The 20,285-nt window shown below is 38.6% G+C and overlaps 1 long non-coding RNA gene across 1 annotated transcript in view; it reads right to left on the bottom strand.

Annotated features, from left to right (window-relative positions):
• The window catches only part of LOC116658824, a 151,798-nt gene that overhangs the window by 1,031 nt on the left and 130,482 nt on the right, over window positions 1–20,285 (bottom strand). The window contains exon 3 of the long non-coding RNA XR_004314122.1: window positions 5,862–5,946. This is a non-coding gene — a long non-coding RNA (uncharacterized LOC116658824). The remainder of the gene's footprint in view (window positions 1–5,861; window positions 5,947–20,285) is intronic.

The following is a 20,285-nucleotide window of genomic DNA, read 5'->3' as shown; positions in this document are numbered from 1 at the left end:
TTTAATTTCTATTTATTTTTATTATGTTTATTTCTTAAAGTCATTAATTTGGGTGTGTTGTATAATGTACCTATGTGCTAATAAAGTAGCTCATAGAATAATATAGTAAATAAAAACAGAAATTTGTTTTGGAAGTGCATGCTGAAAAAAATATGCATGATCAAGTAACTCTGGAGATCAACACTTTAAATTAAACATGTACAACAGAGTCTCATCTACCTGAGGGGACTCCTTGGGATGTTTCTAGACTGTAAGCTCCACAAAGGTCTGGTTCATGTTTGTTTGTGGGCAGTATCCTCATCCCTAGATGAGGATGCCATAGAACAGGCTTTTAATAAATCTTTGTTGAATGAATGAATGAATCACGGATCAATAAATGACTTGAAAATTGACCCAAACCAAGAGCCACCACGTATCCACAGATACTATGGCCAGTTGAAGAGCATCCCCCCAAATTCATGTCTACTTGGAACCTAGAATTTGGAAATAAATAGAATTTTGAAACATTATTAGGAAATAGGTTCTTTGCAGACATACTTAAGAACTGAGATGAGATCATACTGGATTAAGGTGGGCCCTAAAATCCAATGAAAATGCCTTTATAAGAGGCAGAAAAGGACACACAGAGACAGAGAAAGGGGTCCTGTGAAGGAACAGGCGGTGATTGGTAGAGACAGATGGAGCCATGCAGCTCAGCTACAAGCCGGGGCATGCCTGGGACCATGAGACACTGGAATTACAGGGAAGGCCCTTTCTAGGGCCCTCAATGGGATCATGGCCCTGTTGGCACCTTGATTCTGGACTTTAAGCATCCAAATGTACGTGAGAGTACATTTCTGTGACTTTAACACCAAGTTTGTGGTGATTAATTATGACAGCAGTAAGAAACTGATGCAAATATGATATTGTAGATGTCAGGCCTTTGCCCCAGCAAGTTTAGTCCTGTTAGACCCTACTCACACACCCTTCTCACTGATCTACTGTAATGAATCCAACACACCCTCCAGTGGAAGCTACTCACGACATGCAAGGCAATGCTAGAATCTAGTTCCGCTGACTCTTAGTGTAGCATTCTGTCCACTACACCTTACTATTTACAACCAGAGAACTCACCTGTCAAGAAAAAGTTCTCAGAAAGGTCTAAGGTATGCGTTGTGGGTGAGTACCTAAGAATTTATGATGTAACCTGAAACTCTTTGCTCTTAAAATTGCTTATGAGGATAAGTTCCTTGACCTCTGATATATGCTGGTTCCAGCCAGTTAACAACTATCACGAGGCACATTATAGTTTTATTTTGGTACTTGATCTTCTGGTCACGGCAAAAACAAGGAAATAAAAATTTGGGGTTTTTTTTGTTTGTTTGTTTTAACTCACCTTTGTCATTGAATGAGCACTGATCACGTGTAAGTATTTATAGAAACAAAATTTACTTAAAATTTAAATCAATCAAGTTGCTTGGAATGCTCAAAAGGAGAATCCAATTTCATTCTACTCATGTTTTTGATCAATCTCTCATCTCTTCAATGAGCCTCTGGAACATAACATAACAATTTATTTAAAACAATAGATGGTCAGAATGTCTTTCATATACTTTAAAGGTAACTTATATGAACATATCTATGATGGTGCTTGGCAGAGAAGAGGCACTCATGAGGTGTTAGAGCTATCATTTCTGGATTAAAAGGGAAAATAAGCATTCAGAACAGCCCCTTTGAATTTAATTGTTCATTTGCTTGTTGGTATTAGTTACTATGGATGTGGTTGAAACTATCATATCTTCAGGTTCTTGAGCTTATTTATAATGGTCTTTAATTTTGAGTATCCAGAAAAAATGTTTTTGGTGACTTGGAAGTGTTGGGATTCTGTGGACAAGATAGGGTCACACCGGGTGTGATGGTCACAAAGAAAGGGGGTATCAAGCCAAGGCAAATGAACTCCCACCTGTAAAACACACGGTTTTAAAAGCAAGGAAGCAAAAAGCAGGTGTCTTTCCAAGGGTAGTAGTTCTGAAAAGGAAGAAACAAGAAGAATAGAAGGATTGAGAAGTGAAATTCTGATGAAGATATTCACAAGTGATCAGAATTCAATGAGGCTGAGATCCACCAACCAGCACTGAGCCCCTTTTAGGAGCCAAACAGTGAGTGAAAATGAGTAAAATCAGAGCCTTGAGGCACCATCTAGCAAATTCTTACAATCTCTTTGAGAAAGAAAAGAGGGAGGAATCTGAAGAATCTTTTGTGTCTATGCATGGTCAATTGATTGAACTCAGCTTTAAAAGGAAACCCCAGGGAGCAAGTCTTTGGTATATTCATAAGAGTGCATCGTACCCCGCCTGCACTTCTGAACATATGTAGAAAATGAGTATGTTTTTTGTGTATTTTACTTAACCTATGAATTAGTAATGTGTGAACAAATTGGCTGTAAAACCAAAGATAAGTATCACACAGAGAGAGCCTAGAACAAAGGACATGGCAAAACAATGGCGTGAAGTCTCACATCCAGATGTGACTTTAAAACAAAACCAAAACAATTAAAGATCACAAGAAAAAGATTAGTAGTGTCTGCAGACAGGCAGAGGCCTTGGGGGCAGCTCCCATTTTTTCCAGAAGGTTCAGGGTAATGCAGGGAACCCTAAATGACAGCCAATCAGATGTGCTGACTTGGAGGCGGCCCAGGGGAAAGTCCATGGGGTCATGTTCTGGGAATTTGTTTTCAGTTTGACTTTTACATCAATTACTTCACTGACAATATGGAAAAAAAAATTTCTATGAAATGTAATGTTGTCAGAAAGATGGGAGGAAGGAAGAGAGGATTCAAGCATCAACTAATGGAAACAAATTAAAAAATACACTGACTGACCAAGTCGGGGTGTATAAACTTACATGAAGGATGTAACGGTTTATGTGAGGTTCAAAAAGTCAGTTACATTAGTACAGGGTGGTGATCCAGTTCCTAGAAATTTATGTTGCCATTTATTTTTTTACGTGATTCTCAACTTACATAATTCAGGCACACAGACACACGCACATGCTATCAACTGAGTTTACATTTTAAAAAAATACAGTGCCCAAATTCAATACTGTTTTATTTAAACTGGTTCAGATTTTGTATGGTCTATTGTAGCTTATTCTGATTTCACCATGAAGGACCCTGAAGCAAAGAACTGGAAATGTTCACCCAGAGGAGAAATCAATTTAGGGTATCAGTGGTGTCCTCAGACAGCTGAAGGAATAACATGGAGGAAGATTTGACTAATTGTGTTATAACAGAATGCAGAAGAAAGACAATGGGCAAATATATAGGACTCGCTTCTGTTGTAATAGAATGAATCCTATTCTGTCAACCGAGCTGTTTTGCAATGGTCAGCCCGCCTCAGGGCGTGAGCCCTGCATCGCGGAAAGTAGTCTAGTAAACGCTGGTGACGACTGACAACAGAGGGGAGTGGATAAGATACTGTGTCCTTTTCTGCTCTAGGGTAAATAGTACAGATAATAGAAAAACTGTAGAGATGAAAAGCAGTTATCCACATACACACCATCTCTGTAACGTCAGCTCTTTAAACCTCCATGAAAACTATTTTCGAACCTACTTCACTGTTCTCTGGAAAATTAGGTTGAATAACCTGTGTAAGGCACCTGTCACATAGTGGATGCTAAATGAATCTTGGAAAAATATATAATTCTTATGATAATAATTATATTATTAGTTTCTGTAGGGTAAAACTGGCAAATTTCTTAAATATCTATCACTAGATAGAAGAAAAGAAAAACTGAGAAGTTAAGTCATGTCCCTGGTGCTTTCCGATTCTACCTCTGTAATGCAAGATTACAGGTCACCCTATGATTACCTTCTGACTGCTTAAACATGTGAACTTCCATCTGCAGAAAACACTGTACTTGAATTAAAACATTCATACTTTACAGATGAGTCAGTTTGCTGGTAGAAAGAAAAAGCAAAACCAATAAATTAATTAAGATTCAAAAATCTAGTTTCAGACAAGTACTTTAAATCTACTGATGTTAAAAAAAAATGCAATTTAGAGTGGGGATTCTTTTTTCTGGAAGTTTCTTTTTCCTTCAAATATTATCTGAAAAGGGGGTCCTTTCCAGAAAGAAAATTGTATCATTTAAAATATTCTTTAGAGGTTGACCTCTGAAAGGTGATGTTTGATCAATAACTTTGGAAATTGCTCTACCTTTTAGCTTTCTCTTTATGAAAAATGGACAGTCTTTAGATAGTTTAGATTATAGATTAATTTTAAGAATTTTATTGCAATGTCCTTTAAGTGTCAGTGAGTTAAGATTTGCAATTTAAAGTTTGTATCCTTAAGTGCAAGAGAAATTGTGTTGGAACTTAGCCAATAAATCATAACTAAAGTACTCATAATAAAAGCATTTGTTCTAGAGAGAAACTCACTTAAATACAGTGCTGGGGAAAAAAATAAAAGAAAAAAGATTGCTGTGAGGTAGACAGAGTGAGGAATATAGCTTTACTTAGAGAACTTCACAAAACAGCCCAAAATTATGCACAAAAATTATTTTGAAGATGGTTCATATAAATTTTTTTTTCCAATTTTGAAAGCAGATGAAAGACATTTGCTATACTAAAAGCAATAACTTTCACCTGATCTGTGAACTCTGCCAATTCCAAGGATCTGGGTAAAACCAGTGTTCTGAGAACTGGTACCTGGACAACAGGAGAAATGAAGCTTATGCAAAGATATTAGAAAGTTGATCCAAACAATGATCACCAGAGACAGGCGAATAGAAAGAAAATACAGAGGGAAGGTACAGGCAGGAGGGGGGCATGGGGGAGGAGGGGGGAAGAACAGTGACATTTGGTGATGAACCATATGTGCGTGGTTTGAAAGACATGACTGAATTGTTTTTGGTGCAGTATTATTCTGACATTTAGAATGAGGCAATTTTCCATTTCCATTAATGTACTGCCAAATAGAAGGGGAACTGTCGTGAATTAAAGACTAAAGAAAGCTGTTCCTCAAAGTTGTATTAAATCATTGCAGATGAACTCATTAAGATCAAATTAATGAGGTAAATTGTACTAGGCTTAATTAGCAAGAAAACCCAAGGAAGATTATACAACTTCACTAATTTTCAATGGCCCAACATTAAGCACCGCCGGCACGTGACTGTGAAAGTCAGAGATCTTCCTTACTCTCTACAAACCTCTCCGGCACCTCAGAAAGGACTCAGGATACCTTAGAGCATGAGAACAAATTTGAAGTAGTATCTCAACAGACCTTATGACAACCAGAAGACATTAGAGGAAATAGCCCCCCATACCCACCTATGCACCCCAATCTTCAAATAGAAAAACAAGCAAAACTTGACTCCTTTGTGCAAAATAAGATAAGAGGAAAAGACAGGTTGTCTGTGATCCTGGCTATGCACTCAGCACCCCCTTTCTAATCTCAGCATACATAGATTATTACAACTATACAAATAAGTCTCCCTATTCTACTTGAAGTCTAGTAGACATGCTATTTTTGCTTTGCTCAGATGAGGGTAGAAAATCCTCTCTGTGGTCTTCAGACCCCTCTAATGAATTTCATGTTTCTAACAGAGGACCTGAAAAGTTATCCTTAAGGTTCTCCTGATCTCAAGACTGCAGGATTCCCAGATCCTCCAAGGTGATCAGCTCCTATACAATCTGGTTACAGAGCAAGTTAGACTTGTCAGTTTCTATATTATTATTAGCATTGAAGCTCTAGAAATTGTAGACAAGCTGGAAATAACAAACAAACAAAAAGGCAGCAGCACAACACATATCACAACTTGCCCCTAATCTGTGCAATGGCCACACCCTACATTTTATCTTAAGTCCATACTCTCCAGCTCACCATTAAAGTTCTGGAAACTTTTTATATGATGATGCTCTGTCCTCTCATTACATGTTCATCACTGGTATTTTGATAAGTCTTCTTGCTGTCATGGAGAAATAGAGACCAGTCAGAGCTCCGTGATGGTCTGGATCTAAGCCCAAGATCATCTCTTTTTTCCTCCCTGTGGAATTCCCAGTGCCTAGCATGTTGCTTGGAACACAGGAGGTGCATAATAAGTGCTCTTTTTTTAAATGGAGGAGCTAATAACAACGTTGTGTATTTAAATTTCAGACTTATTCCTACATATCAAGAATCACTGGAAACTCCTAGAAATACTGGTTCTAATTTGAGAATAACAAAGCCATGTCTTAGATGACAATTAATCTACTGACTTTTCTTTTTTCATAGTCATTAAGTAAAGCTTAGCTTTCTAAAAGTGCTTCTTTCAGAGTATGTTGCTGTATTGTTTTAAAAAATTTCAATTAATTCATTTCATTTATAAAAACCCCTTTTAAAAGTATAATTTCAGTTGAGTTCATTTTAATTAATTTTGGATGACTCATATTTACACAGCATTTTTAATCTCATGATCTCTATGTCCATTTAAACTGTTATTTTTTTCTTACATAGGACAGGATGGAATTATTATTCCCATGTTATAGACACTTAAATGAACACTTATAAATACGTGGCCTTTAGTAAATCACTCAGTCATGGGAAATTTGAGACTCAGGATCAAATCCATTATTCTTCCAAGAAACCACAACATCTCCATTCTTTTGTTTCTTAAAAAATTATTTTTCTGTTGTAACTTAGTTTCCTTCATAAAGCATTAACTTCTGCTTACTAAACTCTAAGTGAAAATGTGCATATGACTTATTTCACCTACTTCCCTACAACTAATTTTCAAGGTCATTGGATATGGCCAGTTGCTGTCAAACCAGTGCTAAAATAAGTTCCTCTGGAATCAACAGGAACCCAAGACAGGAATCTGATGAAAAGTTTGAAGCCTGTACAGGGATGTAACATAGAAAAATTGTAGCCCCTTTCGAACGATTAAAAGGACTACTGAATCCTGACAAAGTCATGCCACCTAGCCATTTCCATTTGAAAGACTGCAACATGGAAAATTATTTTGTATAGACATGCTACCCCAACCTTGTTTATAAACATTAATTCAATATATCATAGTCAAAATGTATGAAGCCAACTTTGCTTGTTAATTCAGACAATTCCATTTGCTTTTGCAATGTTTGCTTTTTAATTTAGACAATTCCACTTACTTTTGCTGTGTTTCAGGGTTGCAGCTTACTGACCTCATAAGTATACCCACAAAAGAAGTGACCTTAGCAAAGGAGAAGGTTCTAGAGAAGAAACCTAAAAAATCTCTTTTGTTTTCTTTTGTTCGTTTGTTGTTATTTTTCAAACTATTTTTTTTAACTGTTTGTCTTATGAACCAAAAAATGTCTGCTGAAACAAAACCATTTAAATGGAAGAACCTAAGTCAACTTGTTTGAAAATATTCTGGTCTGAGGGGGCATTTTTCCAGCTTCATCCTTGTCTGCACAAGGTCGGGCCTCCTATTGAATGTTCTTTCCTGAAATCAGGATGTTTCGTTTGTAATCTAAGTAAAGTCACAGAGGACCATAAATAGTTTCCTGACCTCAATGGGGCTGCGCTCCACGCTCTGTTAGCTGGCTAAGCAGAGCGTAGTGAAGGCCCATCTAACTCTGGACACAGACATTTCCAGTGGTTACGGCCGGCAGTCACGCTTGCCAGGAGACTTACCAAGATACCTCTTCTGTCCTCTGACTTTAGAAACAGCATCTTCATCAGCTGCAGTACTACTTAGAACCTTTTCTAATGACTCCTTTATGCTTTCCTCCCTGAGGTACACTGATAGTTTCTTTATCATAAGAACATTCACAATTTTAACAAAAATAAAGATACTAGAATTTGATTATTTTTCTTTAAAAATACATTTTTGCTTCTAAATAATATGAGATGGACAGCTTCATTTCCACACGATCATTTCTTTATTTGCCGTATGAAGGCAGAAAGACTGTCCCTCTAACTCTGGACTTGACTTCTCTGAATTTAAGAATTAAAAATTTTACTTTACTCTTCATGGTAGTTTAACAATGATACATTTCCTAATGCAGTGTATTAGTAAAAATTATCCAAGGAGAAACTTATGTCAACTCAATTTGTCCCTGATCACTTTGGTCTCTCCTAAGCCCTTCAAGCCTATTGCCAAACCTTACTTTCCAACATAATAATGTCCTACAGGTTTTTATGCTTTGACATAATAAATCTTACCTTCTACTTTTTCAAAATATTCTTCAGTCTTCTCACTAGTTATTAGAATCCCCAGAGACCTTTTCTTCCTCTGTAGTTTTCTTTGGCAAGTCATAGCTCTGTCCATCATATCTGATTATCACATTTGATGGGATCTAAATTTGAACTTCTTCACTGAAAAATAAATTTTCTCTAATTTCATGCTGGGGGAATTTTGTTTCATTTGCTGCATAAGTTACTATAAACCTAAGGTAACTTCAGTGCATGGATTCCCTTCTGGCACCTCTCCAAGTATAAACATTCCCATTGGGAGGCATTCCCTGGGATGTGACTGCACTGCATCTTGACACCTCACCACCTGAGACTGATGAATCTCTTTCCAGACATTTGATTTATGTCTCTTGATAACCACCACTAAATTCTTTTTTTTCAGCCTTGGCTTGTCTTCCATCATAAAGACAACTCCACACCCAGTTCTCTAGCTGCAGCCTCTATGTCTTCTAATCAGTACATACTATCTCTGCTAAAATAAATCTTTCAGATTTAACGTTTAGTTCCTTCCCCAAATGCTTGCATTATCTTTCCCGAGTTTCCCCAATTGGCAAAACCAAGTGAGGTGTGGTTACTTCTCACTTTGTATCTGCAACCCACTGTCATGTACTATTTTCCCAAGTGCCATCCGTGCACTTGGGTGTTTCTGTGTCTGTCATATTTGCCCCGTTGCCATAGAGATATGAAAGTATCTTAAAGAAAGATAGGAAAACTGACCCCACTAGTTGTTTACTATTGCTAAGCATAGTGATAATCAACTACAGCATCTCCCCTCTCTCAGCGCCTCTGAAAGTCAGAGCTTTGTCCTTTAAATAACATTTTCATTGCATCTCTCATTTAGATCTCTTTAGATGAATAACACGTTCAATTAAGAACCCAAGCCCATTTCCTCAGCACACACTAATGACGGACATGGGAAGCTCGCCATGCATCCAGAAGTTGTCTGAAAGGAAGGAGGGCAGAATGGTGAACCTGTGGTTGTTGGGATCAGAGAAACTTGACTTTGAATCTCAGTTTTGTTACTTATTAACTACATGACATGGTACAAGTGACTTAGACTTTCTGAGTTTCAATTTCTCCATCTATAAAGTGAAGACAATGATAAAGGTACCTTATTGACATTTACAACAACATGGAAAGTCTTGAGGGCATTATGCTAAGTGAAATAAGTCAGACAGAGAAAGACAAACACCGTTTGATCTCTCTTCTAAATGGAATCTGAAAAAACAACAACAAAAACAAGCTCACAGATACAGAGAACAGATTGAGAAGAAAGTTTCAATAAATAAATAAATAAAGCTAGCTTGTATACTGACATTTTGCAGATGAAGCATATTTAGCATAATATCTTCCATAAAATAAGTACCAACAAATACTATTTATTGATAAAATTTCACACACTACATTTGACCATCTACTGTGGATCTAAAATCAGGTTATAATTTAGAGCAATATAAAATATTATGACCAAGGATATTCTCAAAGGAATATTTTTAATATGTCTATGTGAATAATCAGAATATCATGGAAAATTTCACAGTTGGAAGAGGTTCAGAGAAATTAATTTTTTAAGGTTGGAGGCTTCACAGTCGGTTTGTTGCAGCGTCTTGGACGAGAACTCAAAGACTCCTGATTAAGTGCTCTTTTGTTATACAGAACTGGAGGTGATCACCTCTTCTCTGAAAATTATTAATAGTTTTCATTTCAGGAAAAAAGTTCCTTTTTTGGAAATAGAAGTCATTCCATATGCTTAACTTGGAAAACCAACTGAGTTGCTTTAAGAAGAAAAAATGGTCAAGTTTTAAGGTAAAATATCTATCAGCTTCCAAGGCAACTTCAAATGTCTGTGGTCTGGAAAAGGCTCTTCCTTCACTCAGCAACAGACCCCTGTCTCATAATAGAGTCATTTCTTCTTACTGAACTTTTCCTTTGTTGTTATTACTGAGTATTGTAATTAAACATTCTTCCTGAGTCTGTTTGGCAGCTGCCACTGTGTTCTAAGGAACCATTCATAGCCCTGTGTATTATTATCCTAATCCTCTATTACAAAGAAAACCACTTTATGCCAAAAATCAGATACAAATACTAAAAAGACTTTACATTTTGTTTTGTTAGAATGAGTATTAATTGACATATTGGGAGTGGGACTGGATCCAATTCTTTAAGACACTAGGACCTCTGTTAGGTTAAAATAAGTATGCAATTTTGAGTTCTCCTTGAGTTATATTCAGCATATGTGTTAACTTCAACATAGCTTAGGAAGCATTCACTGCACTGAATATTCATATGGTGTGCATGATACAGACACTGAACCCAATTTAGTAAATGAATACTTGTAATTTCACCAATTCCTCGCTGCGAGATTATTATGCAGATTTATGAAGGAATATCACTGAAGTGGTTCTTGGCTATGTCTTCCGTCACCAAGGACTCAAAGTATGTAAACCTCAAAAAACTTCCAATGTATTTACTGCTACCGGTTTCATCTTCTGAACTTTTCTGACATTATCCCTCACTCTCTCTTTCATCTCTAATTTTCCCTTCGATACTCTTGCCCTTGAGCAAAGAGGCAGCATCATAACACCTACAAGCACTGCCAAGTTCCTCCTGACAATATCCTGGCTGCCATAATGCCAGCAATCTGTTCCAATCCTGTCACTGCAAAATCTCATTAAAAGCAAAAGGATGCCTGAGCACAAGCTATAGGTACACAGTGAGAGCAGGCTCACATTTCCAGGAGTGGCTATGCCCTGTGCTGGGGCCTCCTGATGTCTTCCAAGAAGTCACATATTGGCTAAGAGTTGGGCTCAGAGAGCCAAAGTTGTACAAGATGCAGGGTAGAGACCTAACATACCCATTCCCTTGAGGCATGTTCAACAGGTTATGGAGACCAGGTTCTGAACCAGCACGTCTTCCCAAAGACACGTGATATGGGAGATACAATATAGGCTGGTTGAATAAAACCTGGAGCACACACCAGGAGCCTTGGTTCTGATCAAGTTAACCTCCTGATCACCCTGGAATAGTCACTTAAACTCCCTGTCCCTCACATTCCCAGGCCATTGGGATATCCAGGTCTTCAATTTTATGATGATTTTCTGTAATTTACAAGTGGGAAAAACCCCATAGTTTTATAAGTGACAAACCCTAACTCATACTACAAATTAGCAGGAGAACCAGAAGTGTGTGTCATCTCATGAAATGCCAAACACTTAAGTGCATTCAATAGTTCAGTTCAGATCTAAAAAATCATCATGACATCTCAGTGAATATGTGTCAGAAGTTTATAGAAAACTCCAAATAGTTGGGGGGCAACTAGAATAATCTCTCTTTTTCTGGGATTAAAACCAAAAAGATATTTCTGTAGCAATATATACCATGACAAGGGTTATAGTTAACAGCTTGGGCTTTGCACTGAAGCTCGTTATAGTTCTAATCTCAGCTCTATGCTTTCTTAACTTCTTTGAGTCTAAATTATACTAGTACCTTCCTTTTTGGGTAGATGTGAAAATTAACAAGATATTGCAGGTAGAGTCCTCTGCACTGGGTCTGGAATTAGTGATGCTTAACCAGTTGTTGTTGTTGTTGTTGTTGTTGTTATTATTATTATTATTATTATTATTATTATTATTATTAACAAATTCCACAGTAGTTTTTGGGAAAATTGGACCAGGCTGTGAGACACTGTTGAACTAGCAATAACCCTTGGGGAAAAGGGTTGAGAGAAATTAGACAGAACTCTTTTTTTGTTGGGTTTTTTTTTGTTTGTTTTTGATATATGTATACGTATATATATAGCTATGAGAGTTTGAATGAGTTATTCAACTTCTCAAAGCTTCAGTTTCTTCATTGGTAAAACTAGAGATAATGACACTAATGTTTATGTGACGATGAAATAAAGTAATACATGTGAAAGAAGATAATGAGGGAGATTTTTGGGTCAACTGAAGTCAACAACAGAGCCTTAGTCCAAGGATCAAGACTTAGAACCACATATTTGCAGGTGTGCAGTCAGCAATCAGGGCCACAAGGTCCTCCAGGGCCTTCCAAAAAGGAGCAAAAACAGCCTGGCCACAATCAACCATAACAGCTAGACCTTTGCTAATCAACTTGTGATTCATGGATCAGTAGCATCAGTCTCACCTGGGAGCCTGCTAGAAATGCAGAATCTCAGGCCCCACCCCAGCACTATAGAATTATAATCTTCATTTTAATAAGTACCTGAGGTGACTGAGCTCATGGGATTAATAAGGTTTGAGAAACATTTACCCAGACCATCTATATAAACTGTAGTCTATACAAGCAAAAGACAGGTAAGGGAAAAGAGGAAAAGATCTTCAAAGTAATGTGCTGTCAACTCATTGGGGATAAGAGTAGGGGCATGACTCTGGGGTTTTTTATTCCCCTAGGGGGCTTTAACTAAATTGGGGAGGGGTTAGGTGGGTGGGGCCCTGCTGCTAACTGAATGTTTGTGTTCCCCCAAAATTCATATGTTGAAACCCAATCCTCAATACAATGTTATTTGGAGTTAGAGCCCTTGAGAGGTGATAAGATCATGAGAGCAGAGCTCTCATGAGTGGAGTTAGTGTCCTTATAAAAGAAGACCCAGAGAGCTGCTTCTCCCCTTCCATCATGTGAGGACACAGTGAGATGATGCCATCTATAAACCAGGAAGTAAACCCTCACCAGACACCAAGTCCATCTTGATCTTGGTTTTCTTAGCTTCCAGAACTGTGAGAAATCAAACTCTATTGTTTATAAGCCACCAATATGTGGTACTTTGTTACAGCAGCCCAAGCAGACTAAAGCAGTACCAAATGAATCACTTGAAAAGATTATGGATTTCTTCAAGTAGGGGAAGTTGTCATTTGGGTAGTTAACTGTTTGATCAATTTGTGACTACCTGACACAAGAAAGAAGAAATTGGAGGGAGCAGAGTAGAAAGAGAGGTGGCAGGCAACAGGGCAACCTGCATACCCTAATTGTGGGGGGCCAATGCCTGAGTGTCTGTGTGCCAAGCAACAATGCTGGAGATAGTCAAGCTTGAGCCGCCATCTTGCCAGTGGCCCACACTCTGGAGCAAAGACTCTAGGACGTGGGGCTGAGGGGTTGGGGGCTGCTCATCCAGATTCAATCTCTTGCTTTTCCAGAGCAGGTACCTCCATCCTGGAGTGATCCCCACAAGGCCCTCAGAAGAATTCTCCTGGACTCAAGTTTGAGTTTTGAACTGGGCAGTGGTTTAATAATTAAAAATCATGAGAAAGTTATGAAATTTTCTTTAGATGTCACCCATGAAACTGCTTTGCAGCAAAGAACAAAGATCTAAAATTGCAAGCCTGGTGGGGAGTGACTGCAGAAAAATAAATTTGTTCCAGGTCAAGACCCAATGAGCTGAGACTGCTCAATAAACTTATTACTGAATAAGGTGCATGGGGGATACTGAACATCTAACACATTGTAGATATTATTATATCTATATAAAAAGAAATGTTTGAAAACTATAGAAATATACATGGATGGAACTAGAGATTATCATACTATGTGAAGTAAGTCAAACAGAGAAAGATAAATATCACATGATTACTTATATGTGAAATCTAAAAAAAAAAAAATGTGACAAATGAACTTATTTATAAAACAGAAACAGACTCACAGACATAGAAAACAAAAACAAACCTGTGGTTACCAAAGGGGAAAGGGGGGTGGATAAATTAGGAGTTCAGGATTTGTAGATACTAACTACTATATATAAAGTAGATAAACAACAAGGTTCTACAATGTAGCATAGTGAACTATATTCAATACCTTGTAATAACCTATAAAGAAAAAGAATACAAAATAAGAATATATATATATATATATAAATATATAAAACTAATCACTATGCCATACACCAGAAAATAACACAATATTGTAAATCAACTATACTTCAATCAAAAAAACAACTACAGAAATATAACTTTAAATAATAAAGTATTGGATAAATAAATTATAATATGTCAACATAGTAGTATAATACACCAATAAATATTATCATGAAGATAGAGATAACATAGGTAGAAGAACAGAAAAAGACAGACAGACTGATGTATTATATCGTTAAATAAATGCTCCAATATTTCTATTAATACTTCCATATGTCTACACTTATCTGGGAGGACAAACCACATGGTATAACAAACAGGTAATCAGAGTGTTGGACTTTGTAAATGATTTTTATATTGTAACTTTGTTATCCGTACCTTGTAAACTTTCCTTAGTGTATGTTTTCAGTTTGTAATTAGAAATAATTGTTCTCTCAGTTCATTCTCAAATTTCTTGCTATAATTCTACCTTCATCTCATCTCTTAGAGTAACCTTGTTTAGACTCACAGCTGTTCATAATTTTGTCTGCATTTGCAAAGAGTTCCTGTGCTCCAGGAAGGGGCTGATAAGAAACAGTACGTAGGTCAGTGCAGGCATAGATGATGTCTTTACATCCTATTGTGTGAAAAATTTTCTGCTGATTTTGCCTTTTGTTCTAAAATGAATCCATTATGCAGGCAGGCCTATCATCATTGCTTCTCAGTATCTTTATATATAAAGATGTTTTATGTTTGTAAAACTTTATCTGATTTGCCTTAGATTTCCTAGTTCTAGAAACACCAACCTTGGGTTTGACCCCCATTTCCTGTTTCATCAAAAATACCTCTTCATCCCTCTTCTCTTTGCAGACGGAAAGACAGGCTGTGTGCGACCTACACAGTCCTGTGAGTATAAAGAGTGTTTCAGGCAAAGTGGGCCTTGGAAGGAGCTGGGAGCATTTTCCACTGGGTTTGCCTTGAATGTGAGGAAGTTAAAATGACCTCCCCTAAGTTTTCTTACTTTGTTACATTTGCTTGTTTCCAGGATCTCTGGATTGCTAGCCCTCTAACTAAAAGAGGACATGCTTAGAGCTGAGGCCATGTGTTGGTTCTCACTTTGTCCTCCACTACATGGAGCCCAGTATCTTAGGCATCCTAGAGGCTAAATGGGTGTGAATTGAATCCTTAAGTATGTGAAAACATTAAAACTTTGAAAATTCATAAGACCCTGCACTAAAACAGATAAAGATCAGTCTAAACATATAGAGGGTCCAGAATAAAAGAGGAAAGCAGTTATTATAGAGTAAGGGTTCAAATAACATATTTATTCATGTAAAAAATGTTTTCATGTTCCTCTTTTTATAACCATGATTTGGTTCTCTATCCACGGCCTTTAGCGGTTGAACATTTCAACATCATTGAGTTAATGTTACTGCTCTCTGTCTTATGTGCAGGCAAATACATCTAGCATGAGGACCTGAGGAACATAAATTAAGGGAACTTGCCTTTTCACGGGGCCTCCATCACTTACTTTTTGTATATCCTTCCAAATCATAGACCCTAAATTTTGAATTACCAATAAAAAGGAAGGCATAAAACTTGGCTCAACAGCAATAGTTATAATAACCTTTAGATAACAGCCCTTTCATCAACCCATGTCATGTGGACCTCCCCTCTGATACATCATCTCCAGAAGCAAGGATGCAGGAGTATGGGCATGAATCCGAGACAACCCACAAAACTCACTCTGCATGACACCACTTGGAAGCATTTCCAAGTCTGTGGGGGCAGAGGAAATGCACACTTCATTTTTAGCTACTGTATTTTTCCTACAGTTCCTACCCCCTTCTTTCTACAGCAAACTGTACCTTCCACAACCTGACTTTCCTTTCACTGTCTCTAATCAGCGTCCCATGATAACACAGGGGGAGCAGAATGGATGTATCTTCAGTCTGTTTTCTCCTGCCCTCCAGACGAGAGCGCCTCTTTCCTTTCTCCGGTAATTTCAGAATGTGCTTTTATTATTATTATTATTATTGAGGTATAGTCAGTTTACAACATTGTGTCAATTTCTGGTGTACAGCACAATGCTTCAGTCATCCACGAATATACATATATTCGTTTTCATATTCTTTTTCACCATAAGCTACTACAGGATATTGAATATAGTTGCCTGTGCTGTACAGTAGAAACTTGTTTATTTTATGTATACCAGTCAGTATCTGCAAATCTCAGAATGTGCTTTTGATAATTCCTCTCCCCACTCTGACCTTACTCTGCTGTGTGGGATGGGGTGTGTAGGATGGGTTGGTAGAGAGGAAGGGGACATGGAGAGCACCCAGGAAACTGCTGCCGAGCCCTCTCACAACCTTCAGCTCAGCGTTAAAAAGAAGCAGAAAGCGCTCCGCTTCCAAATGAGTGCAGCCTACTTGTTCCACTCGGCCCCCTCTGTCCGGCCCTGCTAATGACTCTCAGACATTCAGAGCTCGTTTCCAAGAGATCTTGTAATGCTTACACACTCCACTAAATACCACGTGGATTCATGCCCTTCAGGTCACTTCACTAAGCAAATGAGAAACAATCCCCCTAAACAGAAGAGTGTTTTCAACATGGCACAAAAGGGACTTAGAGAGCAGGTGCATAGGGAAAGGGAAAGTTTATACAGTTTATACATCTAGGGAAACCAGACACACAAAAACATTCTTGGAAATGTGCAAGAAACAAATGAGAAAGAAGACAAAGGGGCAAACACATTATGCTTCAAAAAGGAGAAAGTGGTGAGAAAATTTTAGGAGCAACAAAGCAGGATTTGTTAGTTAAAAAAAATGAGCACTTATGTATATAGTGTTTTTGGTCTAAAGAATATTGGTACTAAATGATGGAAAACAGTAAAACAGGGAAAGAAACAAACAAGCTTTTCATCTAATCTAGGATATTTATTTATTTATGCTTTTATTATTGACTTTCTTTTCAGTTCTAGAATTCAACCAGAATGAATCATCAGATGAGCCCAAAGTGAGAAGCAGTCTACAGAGTAACTGACTTGTAATCTTCAAAAGTGTCGAGGCCATCAAAGTCAAAGAAGGACTGAGAAACGTCCAGATTGAAGAAAAGTAGACAGACACGGCTCTTGAATGGAAAGCGTGATCTAGTCGCTTCTTTCGTTATAAATAATATTGGGACAACTGGCAAAAATCTAATAAGGTCTATTGCTTAGGAAATATTATTGCATCAATGTTAAATTCCTGAGTTTGATATTTGCACTATGGTTATGTGCTGATTTTTAGGAAGTAGCACACAGTAGAATTTTAGAGGTCAAAGAGAACCATATCAGCAACTTACTCTCATAAAGTTCAGAAAAAATATGCACTGGTCTGGACAGATACAGATATATCTGTATCTGTACATGTATAGAAAAAAAGAGAGGGGAGAAGAAAATGTTAACAATTGGATGAAATATATGTTGGAATTCTGTATATTATTTGGGTAACTTTTCTGAATGTCTGAAATTATATAAAAAGTTGAAAGTAAACATAGAAGAGAATTGAACATCTTAACCCTCCATTTTCAGTTTTCTAGAAGCTTCAGGAAGGACAGAGAAACTCCAAGTTCCTGTCTTACCTCCTACCCAGGACCTAAACTGCACAACTGCAGCAAAAGATGGAAGTTGACTGGCAACATGTACCGGAGACATGCAAAAATACCCTTTCCTCCAGTCGCCTCTCAGCTCCAGAAGGGGCAGGGGGCGGAGGTGGGAAGGGAGGGCCAGATAGGATGTCTCCTGTTCAGATCAGACTCATCCTGACTGCGCTACGGCTTTTCCCGATCTAATCTCTCCCAAAGAGGGAAAATTAGCCTCATTTGGTACGAGGCTAATTTCCATTTTAAACATTCCCCAGTTAAAAATCTACAGGTTTCACAGCAATGTACTCACTTAGCACTTTACAAAAGTGAGGCAGCTGTGGAAAAGGCAGAAGAAAGCCAGGCTTTGTTTCAGAAACCCTACGTTTGTGCCCGTTTTTTTCCCAACTCTCTGTTAATGAGCTGCCTTGCTCTGGGCACATCCTTTGACCTTTTAAACTCAGTTTCCATACCTGGGACAGAGACACTTGCAAACTTGTTGCCAAGATAAACTCTAGGTGTGCACATGAAGCCATTTATAGACTGTAATAGGCAGTCTGTTATCATTTTGTTATATGAGGGCACCAAGGAAAGAAAGCTCATCTTCTGAGTTGTTGTCTCTTCCTGTCCCTTCTTATGTAAAGGGAACGGCACTGCAAACTATTAACTCAGAATAATTACCTTGGGGCTTCAGTCGGTCTTTCCATGTCAAGAGCAAAAAAAAAAAAAAAAAAGCAAATCACAATGTACATGTAAGTTATAAGCAGTGTGTTCCTTGGGGACCAGCTGCTTCTCGCCTCTCCCCTCAAGAGCGGAGCAAGTCTTAGCAGCAACACAGCTACTGCTCAGAAGTGTCAGCCCCAGAGCTAACAGTGCCTTCGCTGGTCATCAGGGAGGCACTGCTGTGTAATGGCTCACCTGCCCGCCTTGTGAGGAACCTCAAGGTGGCCTCTGCCATCTGAGACAACTGAGGTTAGCCCAAGTTCAAGTCCACCAATAACTGAAGCTGCCTGGGAAAGATATCTTCAACTGGGAGGCCCAGCAGGCAATGGTGACCGCTTCTAACGACACTGATGTCATTCTCTGGTCTTCCCTCTGTCAACATCTGTACCATCGGGCCCTTGGGAAAAATGATTTTCCCCCAGATGACTTTCTTGCTTCTGCCTAAGAGTTTTCATACACAAAAAGCTGCAGTTTCCAGGCAAATAAATAAATAAAATCAAGACAGAAAACTGAGTAAGCTGGAGTTGGCAGAATCCTGTGACCTGAGAGAGCTCCAGCTTGGCTTGGTAGCTGGTCCTGTCTCAGTCTTTTTCTAAGTACATTTGCATGATCATAATGGTTGTCTAGTGAGGGTGAGGGTGGTGCCAAATCTTCCAAGCAGCTCAGTCTCTGGACTCCTGCCAGCCAGCCTGTCAGCCGGCAGTACCCAGGTCTTAGGACAAGGAGCTGGGCTGGGGATTTCAGTCCTAGGCAAAGTCACCTAAGGTGAAGTCAGATGATTCAGCTCTTTTCCTGGCTGCATTTCTCGAAGCTTTTCCATAGACACATGCCTCTGACAATGTTCTTCCCACCCGGGGCTTCTGCAGGCATAACTGTAAGCCCGCCCCTTCACGCCCGATAGTATGGGAATACGCATTTTCCCATATTGTTTACCATCCCTGGCTTCTGGGTTTCCACCCTAGCAAATCCTCCCAGCAGACTGTTTAAATGAACTGTCATCCCCATCACACTGCTCAGACAGGGAACCTCTACCCTCTGGAATGGAGATGCATGGGTGTTCCAAAGTTTGGCACAAAACCTTGTAAAATGAGGCCAAGTTTGTATCTCTTTGACTTTATATATTCTATTTGGATATCCTCCTCTCTCCCCCACTGACCCCCCAAATGGAATACTGCTGAAGAGACCATCTGCCGCAAAGGCCCGTACCCAGTGATCAAAATATTCTCACTTCTTTCCCAGCTTGGTGTCAGTGATAAAATATGTGAGGCTTGCAAACTGGCCTTTCAGGATTTAAGCCTCTTTAAAAGCCAGGTGACATCGCCATCGTGTTTGGCTCTGCCAGCCATACTCAGAAAATGGTGAATTTTATGGTAAATTTCTCCTAGTTAAACAAAAACCAAGTCTAAACACGAAAGGATTTGAGAAGAGGCACAGCTGTGGTCTTGTGTGTCACCATATTATCTCAGAAAGATGAAAACTGAACAAATGACAAACAATGGCCCTGGCAAACCCACAGAGCCTGGGAGGAAGGTGGATGTTGGTTGGGGAGAGACATCAGCTTTAGAAAGTCAACACCTGTCTCAGATGGCCAGCAAGTCACACATACCCACATAACGTCATGCTTAGAGACCCAACAGCAAATAGGCTACTCTCATGCCTGACAAACCCAGATGCACATTCGAAACTTTTCCACCCTTCTCAGTGGTCAGTCAGTGTCAAACTATGGCGTCAAGAACATCTCTAACTGGGCTCCTCTTTAATATTGCTCTCTTTTATTTTAAATATCTGGTTCCAGAATAAGAATTGTCATTATGAACTTTGACCCCAGGAACTGGTCATGTAGGGTCATGAAACAGCTCTGACAGACCCTAATTACCATTCAATGCATTCCACTCTGTAACATTTG

Source organism: Camelus ferus, chromosome 2, assembly GCF_009834535.1.
Source record: "Camelus ferus isolate YT-003-E chromosome 2, BCGSAC_Cfer_1.0, whole genome shotgun sequence".
NCBI lineage: Eukaryota > Metazoa > Chordata > Mammalia > Artiodactyla > Camelidae > Camelus > Camelus ferus.
Note: the sequence above shows the minus strand (reverse complement) of the source record. Positions and strands in the feature narration are given on the sequence as shown.